We start from the raw sequence: 7518 nt of genomic DNA on the forward strand, positions 1-7518 counted from the left end.
CGAGCTCCCGGGTTTGGTGAGAAAGCCTGTCCCAGAGAGTAAGGTCAAGAGCGACGAGGAAGACCCCAGACAGCAAGCTCTGGCCTCCACACAGAGGACCACATACACAAACACGATACAACCGTGAACATCTCTCTGTCTCTCTCTCTTTCTCTCTCTCTCACACACAAACATACTTTTTTTCTTGCTTTGTTTTTTCGAGGTAGGGTCTCGCTCTAGCCCAGGCTGACCTGGGATTCACTATGTAGTCTCAGGGTGGCCTGGAACTCATGGCAATCCTCCTACCTCTGCCTCCCGAGTGCTGGGATTAAAGGCGTGCGCCACCACGCCTTGCTACACACACACACACACACACACACACACACACACACACACACACACTTTTTAAAATTTAGATAACAAAATCAAAAAAAGCTTCCGGAGCTTGGTGTGGTGGTGCATGCCTGCAATCCTAGTACTCTGGAGGCTGAAGCTGAGGCAGGAGGATTGTGATAACATAGCAAGACTGTGTCTCAAAATAACTACATAGTGGGCCAGGGAGATGGCTTCGTGGTTGAGGGGCTAGCCTGGGAAGCCTAAGGACTCATGTTCGGCTCTCCACGTCCCATGTAAGCCAGATGCACATGTGGTGCATGCATCTGGAGTTTGCAGTGGCTGGAGGCCATGACATGCCCATTCTCACTCTCTCTCTCTCCCTCCCTTTCTCTCTATCTCAAATAAATAAATAAAATAGATAAATAAAGCTGGGTATGGTGGTGCATGACTTTAATCCCAGCATTTGGGAGGCAGAGGTAGGAGGTTCATCATGAGTTCGAGGCCACCCTGTGACTACAGAGTGAATTCCAGGTCAGCCTGGACTAGAGCGAAACCCTACCTCGAAATACCAAAAATAAACAAACAAACAAATAAATAAATAAATAAATAAATAAATAAATAAATAAATAAAAAACTAACTACATTCTGGTGGAATGTTTTCCCAGCTTTGCAGGCTGAGTGATCAATACAGCCTTGCCCAGACCTGAGGCCAGGAGCGGTGGGTTTGAACTCAGTTCCGTGGCTGGGCATTCAGTTCCTGGCTTTGCTGCTCCTTGCTGTGTGACCTAGTGCAAGGAGCGTCACTTGTAAAACGAAACTATGTCCCCACAAAACTTCCATGAAGATTAAGCAATGAAATGACACAGAGGACCCAGTCTTTAGCAAGAACCAAAGATGGGGAATAATCATTTTCACTGGTTAGTGACTTTTGTGTTGTTGTTTGTTTTGTGGTAGGGCCTCACTTTAGTTCAGGCTGACCTGGAATTCACTACGTAGTCCCAGGCTGGCCGTGGAGAACCTACTTTTGCCTCTTGAGTGCTGAGATTACAGGAGGACCACCACACCTGGCTAGTCAGTGATTTTTTTAATTAATTAATTTTATTTATTTGAGAGAGAGAGGAAAAAAAAAAGAGGTAGACAGAGAGTGAGAGAGAGAATGGGCGCGCCAGGGCCTTCAGCCACTGAAAACGACCTCCAGACGTGTCACCCTGTGCATCTGGCTTATGTGGGTCCTGGGGAATCAAACAAGGGTCCTTTGGCTTTGCAGGCAAGTGCCTTAACCACTAAGCCATCTCTCCAGCCCCCTAACCTGCCTTTTGTTTGTTTTCTTGAGGTAGGGTCTCACTCTAGCCCAGGCTGACCTGGAATTCACTATGGAGTCTCTGGTGGCTTTAAACTCATGGCGATCCTCCTCTACCTCCCTCGGCCTCCTGAGTGCTGGGATTAAAGGTGTGCGCCACCATGCCCGGTCCTATCCTGCTTAAAAAAAAAAAAAAAAATTATTATTTTCAAGGAGAGAAAGAATAGGAGCATTAGGGTCTCCTGCTGCTGCACATAAACTCTAGGTGCATGCACCACTTTGTGCATCCGGCTTTATGTGGGTACTGGGAATTGAACCCAGGCCATCAGGCTTTGCAAGCAAGGATCTTTAGCCACTGAGCCATCTCTCCAGCACCCCCCTCCACACCCTGCTTTTTATAAATCACCCTCACCACTCTCTGTTGCAGCTTCCCCACTGTACAGACATTGAAACTGAGGGAGCAGCCGGGCCTGATCTAAGGTCCCAGCCGGGAAGCCGGGCATCCGGCTGCAGAGCCCAGCTTCCCAGCCTGCCGCATCCCCTCCGAGCCCTCCCTCCTTGCGGGCCCTGCCCAAGGTGAGTCAGAGCCCAGTGGCCTTGGGCTTTGAACCCAGGCCTGCCTTCCCACAGAACGCCATTCCATCTTTAAAGGTTGATTCATCCTCGCTTCCTCGCTTGAGGGGAAGCCAGGCTGCGAGTCATCCTCGGCGGAGCTATCTTTGGATTTCCCTAACGGTCCTCCTCTGCCAGCCTCGCCCCTTGGCTAAATCGGGGCCTCTGCCGCCCGCTGTCTCCTGCTATCCCCCTCCTCTGCAGGCCAGCCCACCAAGGAGGCAAGGTAAGGGCTCCAGGACGGAGATGGAGGAAGCCCCCAAGACAGCCCTGACACCTGCCCCCTGAGAAACCCCTGGACCTGGACGTGAAGCTTGTCCACACATTCCTCTGAGATCACTCTTTCTCTTCGGCTGGCAAGCTCCTTTCTCCCTTGTCTCTGCTCAGATGCCCCTTTCTTCCAAGAAACCCCTGTCTGACGTCCCGTCCCTGCCCCATAATGTTGATCAGATCAAGCGCCACATTAAGCCCTTTCTAGAAATGGTTTCACAAATGGGAGCAAAGTGGGATGCAGTGTTACCCATGAGGAAAGTTGGTCAGAGGGAGATTAACGACCCTGCTGAGATTGGGTCATAGTTCAGTGGTGGCATGCTTGCCTAACATGGGCAAGGCCCTGGGTTCTATTCCCAGCACCAGAGAAAGAGAAAAAGTAAATGAGAAAGGAAGAAACCTGTTGAAAGTTACAGCAAAGAAGTCAAAAGGAAGCCGGGCCTGGTGGCGCACGCCTTTAATCCTAGCAGAGGTAGGAGGGTCGCCGTGAGTTTGAGGCCACCCTGAGAACTACATAGTGAATTCCAGGTCAGCCTGGATTAGAGCGAGACTCTACCTTGAAAAACCACACACACAAAAAGTAGTCAAAGAAATTGGGCGTGGTGGTACAGGCCCTTCATCCAGCACCAGGGAGGTTGAGGCAGGAGGATCACAAGTTCAAGGCCAGCACAGGATAACTAGTAAGCTCCTGTCTCTAAGTAAATAAAGAAATAAGGGGCTGGACAGATGGCTTAGCGGTTAAGCGCTTGCCTGTGAAGCCAAAGGACCCCCGTTCAAGGCTTGATTCCCCAGGACCCATGTTAGCCAGATGCACAAGGGGGCACATGCATCTGGAGTCTGTTTGAAGTGGCTGGAAGCCCTGGCGTGCCCGTTCTCTCCCTCCCTCCCTCTCTCTCTCTCTCTCTCTCTCTCTCTCTCTCTCTCTCTCTGCTTCTCTCTCTCTGTCACTCTCCAATAAATAAATAATGAAAACAAAAAATTTTTAAAAAAAAGAAATAAGGGACTGGAGAGATAGGTCAGCAGTTAAGGCTCTTGCCTGCTGAGCCTAATGACCTAAGTTACAGTCTCCAGTCCATGTAAAGCCTGATACACAAGATGACACATGTATCTGGAGTTTGTTTGCAGCAGCTGGAGACCCTGGCATGCCTGTTATTTCTGTTTGTCTCTTTCTTCCCAATCTCTGCTTGCAAATAAATAAATGGGAAAAGGAAAAAATAATTAAAAAAAAAAAACACAAGAGAATTAGAAAAAAAGGCTGGAGAAATGGCTTAGTGGTTAAGGCACTTGCCTTCAAAGCCTAAGAACTCATGTTCAACTCTCCAGGTCCCACGTAAGCCAGATGCACAGTGATGCAAACTTGCAAAGTGGCACATGTGCACATGTTGGCACACACGTCTAGAGTTCAATTGCTGTGGCTGGGAGCCCTGGCATGCCAATTCTTTCTCTCTCTCATTTAAAAAAAAAAAAGCCAGTCTGTTGGGCTTCCCGCAAAAAAACAAAAAAAAATTGGGAAAAACAAAGGGCTGGAGAGGGCTTAATGGTTAAGGCACTTGCCTGCAAAGCGTAAAGACCCATGTTCTATTCTCCAGATTCCACGTAAGCCACACGCACAAGGTGACCCAAGCGTGCAAGGTCGGTCGCACACGTGCATAAGCTGGCACATACGTCTGGAGTTTGATTACAGGCTTGAGGCCCTGGCGTGCCGATTCTGTCTCTCTCTCAAAAAAACAAGCAAAACAAAAAATTGGAACAAAAAGAAAAAAGATGGGGTGATAGGCTGCAGACCAAGGCCCACTGCTGAGCCAATTAGCCCTCAGACAGTCACAGATCAGCAGAGGGCATTGTCACCTTCGTTCACTCTCTTGCCTCCCGTGCCACAGGCTGTGGTAAGTGTCACCGTATGAACACAGAATCCTTGCCGTGGTCCCAGGAGCCTCTGATGGCTTCTATAGAAACAGACCAGGGACAGGTACAAAAGGCCTTTGAGGGCTGCAGACATGGCTTAGTGGTTAAGCGCTTGCCTGTGAAGCCTAAGGACCCCGGTTCGAGGCTCGGTTCCCCAGGTCCCACGTTAGCCAGATGCACAAGGGGGCGCACGCGTCTGGAGTTTGTTGCAGTGGCTGGAGGCCCTGGCGCGCCCATTCTCTCTCTCTCTCTCTCTCTCTCTCTGCCTCTTTTTCTCTCTGTCTGTTGCACTCAAATGAATAAATAAAAATAAACAGGGCTGGAGAGATGGCTTAGCGGTTAAGCGCTTGCCTGTGAAGCCTAAGGACCCCGGTTCGAGGCTCGGTTCCCCAGGTCCCACGTTAGCCAGATGCACAAGGGGGCGCACGCGTCTGGAGTTCGTTTGCAGAGGCTGGAAGCCCTGGCGCGCCCATTCTCTCACTCTCCCTCTATCTGTCTTTCTCTCTGTGTCTGTCGCTCTCAAAAACAACAACAACAACAACAAAAAAAAAAAAGTTAAAAAAACACAAGTCCTTTGACTGGGCTAGAGAGATGGCTTAGTGACTAAGACATTTGCCTGCAAAGCCAAAGGACCCACATTCGATTCTCCAGGACTCATGTAAGCCAGATGCACAAGGGGAGGCGCATGCTTCTGGAGTTTGCAGTGGCTAGAAGCCCTGGTGCACCCATTCTCTCTCTCTCTCTCCCTCCCTCCTTCTCCCTCTTAAATAAATAAAATTTAAATAAACTTTTAAGAAAAAGGCCTTTGAGCTGGGTGTTGTGGCGCATGCCCTTAACCCCAGCACTCCGGAGGCAGAGGTAAGAGCATCGCTGAAAGCTCTAGGCCACCCAGAGACTACATAGTGAATTCCAGGTCAGCCTGAGCTCCAGTGAAACCCTACCTCCAAAAACAGACAAAAAAAAAAAAAGGCCTTTGACTAAGACAGGGAGGGGCCCACAGAGAGGCCACACCTGGGTTACTGTGGGTCGGCCCCTGCCTGCCTGTCCCCAGTCTCCTCAGTGGGCTTCAGATCCCGATGCCCCACGTTTAGCGGTTCTGCGCCCCTCTCGTCAAACCAATGCTTCCTGGAAGCCCTGTGCCAAGAGCTGGCTTGCAGACGTTGAGTCAGAGAGCACCAGCCTCTGGGGCTCGGTCTGGCAATTTTGGCTACTTCCCTCTCCTATTTCTGTCCTGCTTCCACACCCACACAGAGTGGATAGGAAAAAGAGGCTTCAGAGAGGTGTGGGATTCCCTAGGGTCAGACAGGGGTCAGGTCCTGGTCTCTCTCCTTCATGTATCCCCCCTTTATTGACCCCGAGGAACTAACAGCAGCACTGCTCAGTAATTCTGTGACTCCCACGTTCCTCCTGCCAAGGTCTAGCTGCAAGACCCAGCTCTTTTCCATTCATTCATTCATTCAACTTCAGAGATGGGGACTGAGCCCAAAACCTTGTGCATGCTACACAAGCATTTTGAACCACGCCCCCAGCCCCTCACTGTGGATCTAGACAAGTGCTCTACCTCTGAGCCACGCCCCCAGCCCCTCACTGTGGATCTAGACAAGTGCTCTGCCTCTGAGCCACGCCCCCAGCCCCTCACTGTGGATCTAGACAAGTGCTCTACCTCTGAGCCACGCCCCAGCCCCTCACTGTGGATCTAGACAAGTGCTCTACCTCTGAGCCACGCCCCCAGCCCCTCACTGTGGATCTAGACAAGTGCTCTACCTCTGAGCCACGCCCCCAGCCCCTCACTGTGGATCTAGACAAGTGCTCTACCTCTGAGCCACGCCCCCAGCCCCTCACTGTGGATCTAGACAAGTGCTCTACCTCTGAGCCACGCCCCAGCCCCTCACTGTGGATCTAGACAAGTGCTCTACCTCTGAGCCACGCCCCAGCCCCTCACTGTGGATTCTAGACAAGTGCTCTACCTCTGAGCCACGCCCCCAGCCCCTCACTGTGGATCTAGACAAGTGCTCTACCTCTGAGCCACGCCCCCAGCCCCTCACTGGGGACTCTAGACAAGTGCTCTACCTCTGAGCCACGCCCCCAGCCCCTCACTGTGGATCCTAGACAAGTGCTCTACTGCTGAGCCAAATCCCCAGCATCTCAGGCTGTAGCCCTGGCTGACCTTGAACTCTTGACAATCCCCCTGCCTTGGCCTCCACCATGCCAGCTTTTTCCTTTGAGAAGTATTTTGTACAGATGAAACAAATGTGAAAACAACATCAATGCACATGGGCATGTGTACCTAGTCACCACTCAGCTCAAACTAGATTATTTCCAGTCCCTCAAAGCTCTCCAAACAACTTCCCTCCTTCATCCCTAGGAAAGGCTGCTCTGCCTGTAGGGAAAGTGTAAGAGAAAAGCAAAAGAGAACACCGGACTTGATCTCTACAGAGAGACGGTTTATTAGAGAAAACAGTGAAGGGCCTCAGCTGTCCCACAGGATGAAGGCTGAAGCACTGGGCCAGGCTGGGGTGTGAGTTTATAAGGAGGATCCTAAGAAAAACAGACTGGACCAGCTGCGGTTGATAAGAAACATAGCTGTTTGTGTCCTTGGTCAGAACAGGCTTCTTCAGCCAGGATTATATAACAGAGGACACTCAGGTGGTCTCTGGTCCTTCAAGGCCATCTAGGCTAAAGGGAGTACTTCAATCACAGAAGGTGCCAAACTTCTTTTATTTTTAATTTATACTTTAATTAAATGATCATTTCTCTTCAGAAACATTAACAAAATGCAAGACTGTGCCACTTTTTACCAAAATTCATTTACCTTTTTTTTCTTTTCAATTTAATGTCCCCCTTTTAAAAATTAATTTATTTTTTATTACCAACTTCCATGGTTGTAAACTATATCCCATGGTAATGCCCTCGATACCCCAACTTTCCCCTTTGAAACTCCATTCTCCATCATATCTCCTCCCACTCTCAATCAGTCTCTCTTTTATTTGGATGTCATCATCTTTTCCTCCTATTATAATGGCCTTGTGTAGGTAGTGTCAGGCACTATGAGGTCATGGATATCCAGGCCATTTTGTGTCTAGAGGAGCATGTTGTAAGGAGTCCTACCCTTCCTT

The sequence above is a fragment of the Jaculus jaculus genome, chromosome 14 (assembly GCF_020740685.1).
Source record: "Jaculus jaculus isolate mJacJac1 chromosome 14, mJacJac1.mat.Y.cur, whole genome shotgun sequence".
Taxonomy (NCBI): Eukaryota; Metazoa; Chordata; class Mammalia; order Rodentia; family Dipodidae; genus Jaculus; species Jaculus jaculus.